This window comes from Diabrotica virgifera, chromosome 10 (genome assembly GCF_917563875.1).
Source record: "Diabrotica virgifera virgifera chromosome 10, PGI_DIABVI_V3a".
Lineage (NCBI taxonomy): Eukaryota > Metazoa > Arthropoda > Insecta > Coleoptera > Chrysomelidae > Diabrotica > Diabrotica virgifera.
The window spans coordinates 63,878,357-63,892,221 of record NC_065452.1 but is presented as its reverse complement, the minus strand read 5'-3'; the positions used below and the strand labels follow the sequence as shown (position 1 = coordinate 63,892,221).

Genomic DNA, 13,865 nt, shown 5'->3' with positions numbered 1-13,865 from the left:
TCGCTTATGTTGGATAATAAAAAAGTTAGGTACCTACTTTAAGAACTAGCCTTGTTTTTCGTAAATACAGGGTGTTTTTAAATAAGTATGGCAAACTTTAAAGGGTAATTCTGCATGAAAAAATACTGACAGATTGATAAACTTATGTCCGCAAATGCTTCGTTTCCGAGATAGGGGTGTTGAAATTTTTCTTACAAATTGACGATTTATTTATTGCTCCAAAACGGGCTAATAACATAGTTATTCCGTATTTTTTTGATATACAATTAGGAATTTAATATTCACCATTGGCGCGCATACGGGTAATAATACCCTTATGTGCTTTTCTCAAATGTTTTGTTGTTAGTATTTTACAGACTGTTTTGATAGTTCTCCTTGCCAGACAAGCATGTATGGTAGCAAAGGTAAAGACAAAGTTTATAAAAAAATCAAATGAGATAATACTCAAAAATTTATTTAAAAAATAGTTACATGACATTATAGGATTTATTATGAAAAATAACTATTAATTTATTCATTATAATTATTATAATTAATCATTTTATCGTCACTGTTACTCGACACTCTAAACATGTTCATTTTTCTTAATTTTATAGCTTTTTTAAATTTACTTTTTATTGACGAAATTATTAAAACTGTCAGCCATTTCGGTTAAAAAGGTTTCGGTTAACGGAGGTTTTACTGTAATTTTTCACTCTACGTGATGGGAAGAAGAACCGTAAGTCGATATTTGAATTTTCGTGTAACTTTACGTCTATTGATTAGGATTTCACTAATTTTGTGTCGTTTTTCTAAAAGGCAAAAAATATCTAAAAAATCTAAAATTGCTTTTTGAGGGCAAAAAAATCTAAAAAGACTCATGTTGTCCATTCTTAGCAATATAAATATGTACAAACTTATAATAATCAATCATGCTATTTCTAATCCATAGAAAATATCTAGGGAACAACTTAATACCAAATAATCAAATAAATATACAAGATCCAGTGAAGTTTGATAAAATTTTCACGTATAAATGATAATATATAATGTTATTTTTAAAATTTATGAGGTATTTTTCACAAAATATAGTTATTAAAGGTAATCCCGATTTAGTGATTAGTTTTTTTAATGTCACCGATGTAAACAAGATTTGTAGGTCAGCTGTTCAGCAGAATGAGGAATGTTTTAAGATTGACAATTATTATTTTTAAGATTTGCTTTATATATAGCCAGTTGCTCGTTTTACCCTATGGTGTACGAGAATTACTCCCAGGATTACCCCTAAGAGTTTACAATGAAATCTCATATACAAATTTCCCCACTTTGTTTGTCTCTTGCTAGTATTTTTGCTTCCGTCCACGTTTTTCCTCTCTTCTTAAGTGCGTCTCCAATCACGTCATCCCATATTTTTCTTGGTCTGCCTCTCCCACGAATTCTTGCTTCCCACACTTGTTTGACTGGTCGGTTGTCATTCATTCTCTGCAAATATCCCCATCAACTTAATTGTTTATTTTCTACAAAGTCGAACACAGACGGAGTTTCTAACTCTGCTCTGACATTCACATTTCGTATTCTATCTCTACTAGTTATCTCCTTGACCTTACGTAAATATTTCATATCCATCGCTTGTATTCTGCTTTTCTCTCTGTCATTAAGGACCTATGATTCAGATCCATAAGTTAGAATTGGTCTGAATATAACTTTATATACATTCATCTTTGTGGCTTTAGATACTTCTCTTTTGCTTATAAATCCTTTATTTAATGCATGGTATGTCCGAGCCGCCTTCTCTATTCTCTCATTTATTTCAATATCATGTTTGTCTGATTCTTGTATAATTACTCCCAAATAGCGATACTGCGACACTTGCTCCAGTTCTTCATCTTGTAATAAAGGATGTATGGAAGACACTAAAAGAAAGGGGAGCCGACAGGCACGTAATAGAAGTAATAAAGGATATGTACAAAAATAATACAAATACAGTAAGAACCAATAACGAGAAATCCAGAGAATTTACTACAAGTCAAGGCGTCAAACAGGGATGCGTGTCGAGTACACTGCTATTCTCAGTGGTACTGGATGAAGCAATAAATAAAGCTGAGAAATAAATGAGAAAACTAACATTAGGATACTGGTAAATGAAACATACTCAACTATCAGAGCTACTATTTGCAGACGACATGGTATTGATACCAGAAAACAGAGAAGACTTACACAGAACAATCTTAAAATCATAGAAGAAGAACTATCAAACATAGATATGAAAATTAATACAGAGAAAACAAAGACAATGATAATTTTAAATACGAGGAAGACACGCAATAGCATTCGACGAGAAACAACTAGAACTAGAGCAAGTGGAATATTTTAAATACCTAGGAGTAATAATTGAATCAAATGGTAAATAAGACATGGAAATAAACGAGAGAATGGGACGAACAGGAAGCTTATTTAACACTATGAAAATAAAATTTTTGGGGAAGAAAGAGATACCGGAGAAAATAAAAACGACAGTCGGTCAATCAGTAGTTAGACCAACAATTATGTATAGCAGCGAGACATGGACATTGACGGAGAGACAAAAATCCAGAGTTAATGCTATGAAAATGAGGTTCCTGAGGAAAATAACAAACAGAAAGAGGACAGACAAAATACGAAACGAAACAATTAGACAAAACCTAAAACTAGAACCAATCAATGAAAAAATAGTAGAGAATAACTTAGATGTTTCGAGCACGTATGTAGAATGTCGAGCGAGAGACTATCAAAACGAGGGTTCGAAACGAGAGTGCAGGGGAAAAACAAAAGAGGAAGACCAAGAGTTATGTGGGCAGATGAAATCAAGAAAGAAGTCGAGAAGAAAGGATTGACATTGAAAAGTGCAAGAAACCTAACACAAGATCGGAAAGCATGGACACTACAGTGCCAAACTCATTTCCACCAGCCTTACAAATAAATGTAGAAAGGCTTAGGATTAAGTAAGTAAGTACTATTGAGCGTCTTATACTGTACCTAGAGTCATCGGTCTGTATATATAAATAAAAAAATATGGAAAAAAAATTAAGAAACGCTTTTCTGTAGTTACGAGTGACTAAAATTAAAAATATTACAAAAAAATCAACTATAAAGCAAAAAATAAAAAAATTCAAACTCGAAGGATTATTCGAAAAAAAAAACGGTTAGACAGATTAAATATACAAAAATCTCACACATTCGTTAAAAATTGAAAAAATCTAACACATTCGTTAAAGAAAAGCGTGGGGCATATATTCGTCGAATAAACGGTTTGAGGATAGATACTTTTTTACTTTTCGTGCCCCACGCTTTTCTTTACCGAATGTGTTAGATTTTTTCAATTTGTTAACGAATGTGTGAGATTTTTGTATATTTAATATGTCTAACAGTTTTTTTTTTCGAATAATCCTTCAAGTTTGAATTTTTTTTATTTTTGGCTTTTTAGTTGATTTTTTTATAATATTTTTAATTTTAGTCACTCGTAACTAAAGAAAAGCGTTTCTTAAATTTTTTTTTCATATTTTTTTATTTTTACTTTTTAGTTTTACACTTTTCAAACATTAAAATATACAGTCATGTTTAAAAAAAATATGTATATGATAGACACATTTTTTGCATTTATTTCAACATTTGATACATACATTGTACATTTTCTGTAATTTCTTCATACATTTCTTAAATCAAAATCATTATTTACACCTATTACAGTTTCCGCAGTCTTCCCATCTCGTCTAATGCTTTGCTATTGCACGAGGTAGACCCTGTTAATTTCTCGCGTATTACGAATTTCATGTTAATTGTATCACGAAACATCTCTACCGGTGGTTTTTCTAAGACTACGTTAAAAACATGATTTTTTTTAATTCGAGTTTTGGTTGAAGTTTTGTTTCGTATCGTATTGAAATTTGACACGAATAAGCGCCGATGTTTATATAAACAAAGATATGAGCGTTCAAAATCGTCGCCGCTTAGGATGTTTATAAATATGATGTACAAACATGAAAAGTAGTCGGAATCGGCAAAAAATTTGAAACTTTATTGTTTATTTATGAAGCTTAACGTAAACAATTAACGTAAAAAGTGAAATTATGTATAGTTCATATAATATCTACAATCTGTAAAAATTTCAAGTTTCTAAATTGTAAAAAACAAGAAAATTTAAGCATTTTCCATTAAAATAGTTTTTTTTTATTTAAACAATTAATAAACATAAAAGTTTTTTTTATTGACTATTCGTGTATTGTTCCCGCGAATGCATATTATGTCTGCAAATTTTCATTTATTTGAATTAAAGAAAAGGCAGTCAAAGTAACGTCCAAAGATTTAACCCAAACGATTCAACTAAAGAAAAGCGTTTAATAATAAATAAAAAAAATTAACTTTTTCTACAATAATACTTTTATTACTGTCTTCTAAGGGGAACTGTTTGTATGCATATTAATGGGATCATTCACTTTTGTATAAATAACAAAGCTATAGCACCAATTACATAATCCTTTCATCGATCTACAATATTTGCTGTATTTACCTAATTCTTAAAATTTTCGCTACTCATTGGTTCATCACCTTTGAGTGAATTTTTCGTCTTATCTTTGAACAACGCCAATGAGGATTAATTAACGAATTAGGACGTTATGGCGACAGATTGTTCAAAAATAGGAACAAATTATCCGTTTGAAGTGCGTGAGTTCACGAAAACCACTGTACCAATTACGCCACGAAGTGTAATAGCGCAAAAGTTTGATATCTCCGAGAAAACCGGCTACAGCTACAAAACACATATTTTGATACAGATTAAGGTATTAAATTGTTAAAAACTGAGTCTTGGATTCAACGCATGTCTATTTACTTTTTGATCAGTCTGTTAATAACTTATTGTTTCAAGTAGTATATAAAGTTGGCGATGTTTTTATATGGCAGTTATACTGCGGAGGCCATCTAGCCCTGCAGTGGTGATCTAAACCACATCTCTGAACACTTTCGGTAAGTCATTGCAAATATTTCAAATTATAATTCTTCCTAGTGTCACTGACATTTTTATTTACAATTATTTCTTAATTATCATGTGCAGGCCGCGATAAAATTAATTTTCATATTATTAAAATATTTGAGACTATTTATACATATATAATATATCTCAGTTTGAGCTAAATATTACAGTTTTCATTCTTTCACAACGATTGTTAATCGTCTTCAACATTAATTAATAGAAATTAAAAATTTACTAATAAATTTCATCTATAAAATCTTTTTTGTTCAATTTTTTTTCATACAGTTTTACTTTTAGTTTTGATGCATTTGTTATATTCTTATTTAAATATCATTTATCAAACAATTACTGTTAAATTCGTCCTTTTCTTTTGTCTCCAATCTGCTTTTTATCGTTTTATCCCCTTAATTTTTAAACATCTTCATTATTTTTAAATATTTTTATGTCAGTCAAATTTTTCACATTAGTTTTTCCTATCTCTAAGTTTTTTGCATTTGAAAATTAATGTTCTGCCTCTTCCCTCGTACGATAGAATATAAATTTATTAGATCCAATTTTTTAGTTAAAGAGACATAATGAGGAAATTACCCTATTTATGGTCTTTTTTTGCTTCAAGTGCCATCTCCCAAAAGAAGGTTGAATATCATCATCACTATCTTTACTCTATCTATCTCTGCTCAGAAGAGTTCTATTGAACTGCAGAACCAGTCCCTTAAATTTTTCAACCATGTCACTCTCCTTCTCCCTATATTCCTTCCTCCTCTTATCTTTTCCTGTATTATTAATCTTAGCATTTCAAATCACTGTTCTTCCATGACGTGTTCCAGATATTGTAACATTCTTATTTTTATTGTGTTTATTATTTCATATTTTTTGATCATTTCTCGCATAACTTCCGTGTTCGTTTTCTTCTGTGTCCATGCTATTTTGAGCATCTTTATGTAACACCACATTTCAAATGACTGACTTATTTATGTGTTCTTGCCAGTGTTTCAGCTTTCAAGTCCATATTGTAGTATCGAAAACACGTAACATCTCAGAGCTCTTCCTCTCAGTTCTAATCTTCTTCTTCTTCTTTTTCTTCTTCTTCTTCTGCTTTTACTTCTTGGAGATCTTTCGATCTGTTTAATTCTGAAGCTGCCCTGGTTAATTTCCTGGGAGGTAGATTGCCAACTATCCCTCCATCTTTTAGGTGGTCTTCGGGGGGTCTTGAACCCGGCGGGTTGTTTTGTAGGGCAATTTTTGGGAGTCTATTCTCATCTATTCGTCTTACATGGTTGTACCACATGCTCTTGCGCATCCAGTTCTAATCATAGGTATTTATTGCAGAGAATTGTATTCATTTTTGCCAACGCATTTATTTCTTGCTATTTCTATCCTGGCCCTTATTTCTGTTGTTTGATCATTATTTTCTGAAATCCAGGTTCCCAAGTATTTGCACTTATCAACTGTTTCTAGCGGTACATCTCCCAAATGTATGTTTGTATATTCTTGTTTTTTTTTTATTAATATACAGGGTGTCTAGACACTCTACCGACAAACGAAGACAGGAGATTTCTCAGATAATTTTAAGGCAATGTAACGAAATTCACCTAGTCCGAAAATGCTTCCTAAGGGAGATAGAGAGAGCTCTTTGAAGATGGCGTCTTGTAATTAGTTTTTCTTAAATACCTCCAGAACGCTTCTTGTTAGAAAAACGATAATTGGTACGCGTGTTCATCTTCCAGAGATAAATTTATTTCATCCATTGTGAATTTCTAGTACCAGTCATAGGCGTCCGTTTTGGGTGGGGTAACGGTTATTTTATCGCGTAACTTTTTTGTCTTTAACTTTTAAGCCTTTTTGACATTAGATTATTAAATTGTGAGGTATTCTAGTACTAAAAGGTTCTCTTGCTTTAAGTCGGTAGGACACATCATTTTCTAGAAAAATCGATTTAAAAATGTTTCGTTTCTTGAATTTGAAAAAAAAATTGAAAAGAATTTAAAAAAAACTGTATTTTACCAACTTAAAGCAAGAGTAACTTTTAGTACTAAAATACCTCATAATTTAATAATCTAGTGTCAAAAATTCTTAAAAATTAAAGACAAAAAAGTGATGCGATAAAATAACTGTTGACCTACCCAAAACGGACGCATATGACCGGTACAAGAAATTCGCAATTAATGAAATCGGTTCATCTCTGCTATATAAATAAACTTACCAGTTTTCGCTTTTCTAAACAGTTTTTTTTGAATTTTTTTTTTAAATTCTAAAAACGAAAAATTTTCAAATCGATGTTTCTAGAAAACGGTGTATCCTATAGACTTAAAGTAGGAGTACCGTTTAGTACTAGAATATCTTACATTTTAATAATCCAGATGGACGCCTATGACCGGTACTAGCAATTCGCAATTGATGGACTCCATTTATCTCTGGAAGATGAACACGCGTACCAATTTCGTTTTTCTAACAAGAAGCGTTCTGGAGGTATTTAAGAAAAACTAATTACCAGACGCCATCTTCAAATAGATCTAGCTCCTTTAGGAAGCATTTGCGGACTAGGTGAATTGGGTTAAAATGTCATAAGATTATCTGAGGAATATCCTGTGTTCGTTTGTCCGTAGAGCTACTGGACACCCTGTATATGTTTTTAGTTTTGAAGCTGCTTTCTTGTGGCATGTCTAATTTAAGTGTTATATGGGATATAAGAGATTGAGCCACAATTACTGGTGTAAGAAAATTACATTTTTAATCAACTAATGTTTGACGTTTCGATTTCCATCCCAAAAATCTTTCTCAAAAATGGTTATTCCAAAAATTCTGGGAAGATTGTATAGCCTAGTTTTATTACGTGTGCCAAGTATACATTTGTGTTTATGATTATGTTTTTTTAATACCATTCTTAAACAGTAGCATAAACGGATTTTAGAAATCATTGCCCGTCTGTGTAAAATTATTTTTACAATTTTCTGTTTAATTTTTATCAAGATTTACAGCTTTCTTTGAAAACAAAAATAAAACGAAAAATAAAACCAAGAAGTCTAATACAACATATTTACTTAATTTTATTTAGTGTATTTTTTGATAAGAGTCTTTGACACTACTGTAATGCTACCATGGCATGTGATATTTGTTATTAATAAAGCAATAATTTATATTCATAAAAACGCACGTGAAAGATTTTAGACGGTGTTGATAAAACAAATCAATCTAGTTACAAAACACCTGCAATTTTTAAACGCTTTTATTTAGTTCAATAGTTTGTGCCAAATCTTTAGACGTTAATTTGACTGCCTTTTCTTCAACGCAAATGCATGAAAATTTGCAGACATATGCATTCGCGGGAACAATACACGAATAGTCAATAAAAAATTTTTTTCATGTTTATTAATTGTTTAAATAAAAAAAAACGATTTTAATGGAAAACGCTTAAATTCTCTTGTTTTTTACTATGTAAAAACTTGAAACTTTTACGGATTGTATAGCTAATGATATGAACAATACATAATTTCACTTTTTACGTTAATTGTTTACGTTATGCTTCATTAATAAACAATAAAGTTTCAAATTTTTTGCCGATTCCGACTACTTTTCATGTTAGTACATCATATGTTTTATACATATATTTTAATAAACATGACGATATATTTTAATGTTTGAAAAGTGTAAGACTAAAAAGCAAAAAATAAAATAATATGAAAAAAAATTTTTTAAGAAACGCTTTTCTTTAGTTACGAGTGACTAAAATTAAAAATATTATAAAAAAATCAACTAAAAAGCAAAAAATAAAAAAAAATTGAAAAAATCTAACACATTCGTTAAAGAAAAGCGTGGGGCGAAAACCATTTATTCGATGAACACGCGCCACGCTTTTCTTTGACGGATGTGTTAGATTTTTTCAATTTTCTTTAATTTTTTGCTTTTTAGTTGATTTTTTTTATAATATTTTAAATTTTAGTCACTCGTAACTAAAGAAAAGCGTTTCTTAAAACATTTTTTTTCATATTTTTTTATTGTATTTAAAAACATAATATACTAATCTACGCTGCATTAAAATTTACGAACTACAATAAATTATACAAAGATAAAAAAATATGAAAAAAAATTTTTAAGAAACGCTTTTCTTTAGTTACGTGTGACTAAAATTAAAAATATTATAAAAAAAATCAACTAAAAAGCAAAAAATAAAAAAATTGAAAAAATCTAACACATTCGTCAAAGAAAAGCGTGGCGCGTCTTCATCGAATAAACGGTTTTCGCCCCACGCTTTTCTATAACGAATGTGTTAGATTTTTTCAATTTTTTTATTTTTTGCTTTTTAGTTGATTTTTTTTACAATATTTTTAATTTTAGTCACTCGTAACTAAAGAAAAGCGTTTCTTAAATTTTTTTTTCATATTTCTTTATTTTTTACTTTTTAGTCTTACACTTTTCAAACATTAAAATATATCGTCATGTTTCTTAAAATATGTATAAAACATATTATGATGTACTAACATGAAAAGTAGTCGGAATCGGCAAAAATTTGAAACTTTATTGTTTATTTATGAAGCATAACGTAAACAATTAACGTAAAAAGTGAAATTATGTATAGTTCACATCATTAGCTACAATCCGTAAAAGTTTCAAGTTTTTACATTGTAAAAAACAAGAGAATTAAAGCATTTTCCATTAAAATCGTTTTTTTTTTATTTAAACAATTAATAAACATAAAAATTTTTTTTTATTGATTATTCGTGTATTGTTGCCACGAATGCATATGTCTGCAAATTTTCATTAATTTGCATTGGAGAAAAGGCACTCAAATTAACGTCTAAAGATTTGACGCAAACTATTGAACTAAATAAAAGCGTTTAAAAAAGCGTTTAATAAAAGTCGAAGAATTGAACATAAAACAGATACCTTTTGCTACTAAGCAAATGTTGAATATGTACTCAATAATTTATTTTAATTTTGAAAACAATTAACCTGATTGAACCTTCCATGTAGCTATTTGCCAGTGGATTTTCTTCTCCTAATGCAAATAACCGCACATTTGCCAGACTGTCACACTGACATAGAATGTGCTCTGCTATTTCTTCTTCCAGGTGACAGAATCTGCACAGGTCATCATCTGACAATCCCATCAGCTTCAAGTGCCTATTCAGCTTACAGTGCCCTGTTAGCAGACTTACTATGGCTTTGACTGATTTCCTGTCTTTGCTTATTAGGTCTGCCGTTTTGGCGAATGTTCTGTAATGAACTGTTTCGTCTGTCTTTATCCTGGTGAATTCCTTCACCATTCCAAAGATTTGTGAGCTACCCACTTTATTGTAGCCATTCTTGTTACTGCTTTGGCAACGCCGCGCCGCAGAAGGATTCCGGTCCAACGAATGGCATTGATGATCCTTGTTTCGCCATTTCATCAGATTTTTCATTGCCCTTAAGACCCTCGTGCCCTGGTACCCAGGCGACCGTAACCTACGGTTGCTACGGTCTCCTAGTTTATTTAGGGCACACACACACAATCCCATACCAGCTTAGAATTGACCTCTACAGAATTGAGTGCCTTAAGCGCTGCCAGACTATCTGTGAAGATGGCAACTAAACGGAACGTTCCTTCCTGCCTTTCTATTTCTTTCACGCAGTGATGGATTGGCGTTATTTTTGCCTGGAAAACTGTCACATCCTTTGATGAGTTACCGGGAAATATATCTCTTGATTTGTTCGTACTATGCCGGCTCCCACACTTTCCGATGTTTTTGAGCCATCATTGTACCAGGTAGCAGCAGCTTGTATGGGTCTTCCTTTCAGTCTTCTTGGTGTATTAATTGTGAACTTAAGTTGTTTTTATGGCACCCGTAACGAGAGACTTGATTTTCTTTTCTTTTCAAGAAATTGTAGCGTTCTGTCGGTTATCCAGTGCTTCTTCTTGATGATCTCTTCTTTCCTTTATGTTTTTTTCTACAGCGATTTATATGACATTTCTGAATGCTTTACATTTCTTCTGGATTGTTTTGATGTTCTAAAATACTAGGAACATGGAGAGCGAAGAAGATTAAGAATCGACAAAATATCAATGAATTGAAATAGATTACTGGGCGTTTTTAGGGTCGCTGAATACGAATAATCCATCATAACCGACACCGTAATCACCTGCTGCCTAACTTTACTACTAAGGCATATTATCTTCTGGAGTTTGGAGTGTTTTTGGGTACCAGGTACACCGGAGGTTGGTTATGATGGCGAATTCGTCTTCAGTTACCCCAAAAACAATCTGGTCCTTAATACACTGATTTTGACATGTTTATGCAATTTTTGATGCATTTTATGCACTTTAAAATGCAACTATGCATTTCCACCCATTTTTCTATAGTAGACTTTTTCCTTGCATCATCCTGAATACAATACAAAAAGTTGCAAGTCTGTATTTAAAAATCGATTTATTTTGTTCTAAATGGCCAGCCCTAGTGTGTTTTTTGCATTTTATGGTAAGCTTTTTATAATTTTTTTTTTGTAAATACATCATATTATTGTGACAAAAATAATTGTTAAATTCTAGATATAATTTTGATAAAATTTTCTCAAAATATAGAACATAGGATATGTAATCTACTTGACTCTAAATTTCGAAAGATACTTTTTGCGCATATTTCGTTTAAATTTTTCGTATAGCACAGTACGAACCATTTTTTCATACATGACTGATTAAGATAATAGCTTATTTTTATTCATTCATTTTATTAATTCAAAACTATTGGGTGCTTTGAGTCAGGTTAATAATTTCGTTGATAATATACGAAATCAGTTAGGTTTGACGTTAACAGTCGTCATTGACTTTTTACATTAGACATTAGATGTAAAACGGTTTTGACTCGAGGACATGGTGAAGTTAAGTGTTGATCAGAAGGCCATTAATATTAATCTGCAAGGTAATTTAAGTTATTAACATATTTTTTATAATAGGCACTAACACCTTAAATTGCATATTAGGTTATCCAATTTTTATCATAATAAGAAGGTACAATTCTTTATTTATTTATATTTTTTGATATCAAAGAGGTAGCACCATCTCCTTCTTTAACAATATGTACTCAGTAATCTTGTTACCAGTAATTCCTTTACGTCCTGGTGCTCAAAAGAGTTTATTTTGTTGTGCTTTGTCAGTTGCTTAGGGGTCTGTTTGCAATCCCAAGCTGTTATGGAAAGTTTTAGACTTTGGAATCATTGACGCAGCTTGTTTGTTAGAGACAATAAATATTTTGGTAGAATTCTACAGGCATTCTTGAACATAAAACTCTTAAAATCAAAGTTATGGTTATGATATTTCAATTAAGCATGAACATAGTTAGTAAATATCTCAATTATCAGCACACTTAACCCATATTTTCTAATTGCATAATATTTTTCGATGATTCACTACCATAATTTTCACGTCATTAACTAAGCAGTTTCTATAAACTACAATTAAACCAGAGAAAAAAAAAGAAGAGGAGAGGAAATGATGTGGAAAGAAAAGTCTACTTACAATCCTTTAAGTTTTTTTAAAAATAATTGATGGTATGTTTCTGTGACCAGTTTCGGAGTTTACAATTTATACTCCATCATCAGACCCATGAAACTAATAAAGGTACACAGTATAGTCCGTTCGCTAAACTCAGACACAATTGGCTAGTAATTTTAGAAAATAATTTTGCCAATTTGATAAAATTGGCTAAAAAAAATAATTACTAAATAGTTAATAATTACTAAATAGTTAATAATTTTGCCAATTTTGGCAAAATTGGCCAAAAACAAAAAAATTACCCACTAAAATCACTAACCAGTTTTGTCTGAGTTTAGCGAACAGACTATAACAGTACAATGCACATATCAATCTATAGATGCTGAAGTTAGTTTATCCACCATAAATGTGTCCTCAATCAATTATCTATTTTTAAAAATTGTTAAAAAGAAATTTATATCAGTAACAAAATACAGACGACAATTTAACCAGTTCTAATAGTAAGGTCATTTCTGTCGAATATGTAATTATTATGCAATAAAGTTTAGCATAATTTATCCAACAAAAAATGATCTCATAATGGTGAAATTGGTGAATCCATATGATTTATTGGAGATCCATGTTTCTTTCGTTCTTTTTATTTTTTGTTTCGTGTGTTCTTTCACAATTGTTTGATATTTACGTTTGTATCTGTTTTTACATTTTTTCTTTTTACCATCTATTCAAAAATTTCTTGGGCCGTTCACTCTTGCTTTATAGTTTTACAGATGTCAATATTTCGTGTCCTACTCTCCAATCTGCAGTGTGTTCTTTATATTCTTATCTCCTATTTGCTTCTGAAATCAAGGTGTTCTTACTTTGTTGTTTAATCTGTTGGATAATTTTATTAATTTTGTTTTAGAGTTTCTTGATTTTTAAGATTTTTATTTTGTTATTTCAATTTATCAGTGTTTATGTATATTTCAACGTTTTCTGTGAGAGTTCTTCAGTCGTTAAATTGTGATCAAAGCTTACATTTACTACAAAGTCAGTCCTTTATTTATTATTTATTAAGCTTAACAGGCCTTGTAGACCTAGGGCTAAAATGTTTACATTTCTGATTACATTTTATTTTAGTCTTTTAAATTTTATTTAATTACACTTAAGTCTTTTTATACACTCCTTCACCACCTCCCTCCATCTCCTTCTGTCCAATGCTAGTTCTTTCCATCTCTCAATGTTACTTTTCTTCCGGTATTCGTACACACTGTCCTTTCATCTTTTTCTTGGCCTTCCTTTCCTTCTCTTTTGTATTGGTTTTCGTGATAGTACCATTTTTGGCATTCTTTTACTTCCCATTCGCTCGATGTGCCCCAAATATAGTATTCTTTGTGATTTGATCAAAAAGCATTTTGAAATCAAATTTTCTAATTT

At 30.8% G+C, this 13,865-nt stretch overlaps 1 protein-coding gene across 1 annotated transcript in view; it reads left to right on the top strand.

Moving 5' to 3' along the window:
- The first annotated feature begins 4,767 nt into the window (after nucleotides 1-4,767).
- The window catches only part of LOC114339116 (synaptic vesicle glycoprotein 2B), a 99,744-nt gene continuing 90,646 nt past the window's right edge, over nucleotides 4,768-13,865 (top strand). Inside the window, exon 1 of the mRNA XM_028289747.1 lies at nucleotides 4,768-4,980. The gene's annotated coding sequence lies outside the window, so the exon portion shown is untranslated. The remainder of the gene's footprint in view (nucleotides 4,981-13,865) is intronic.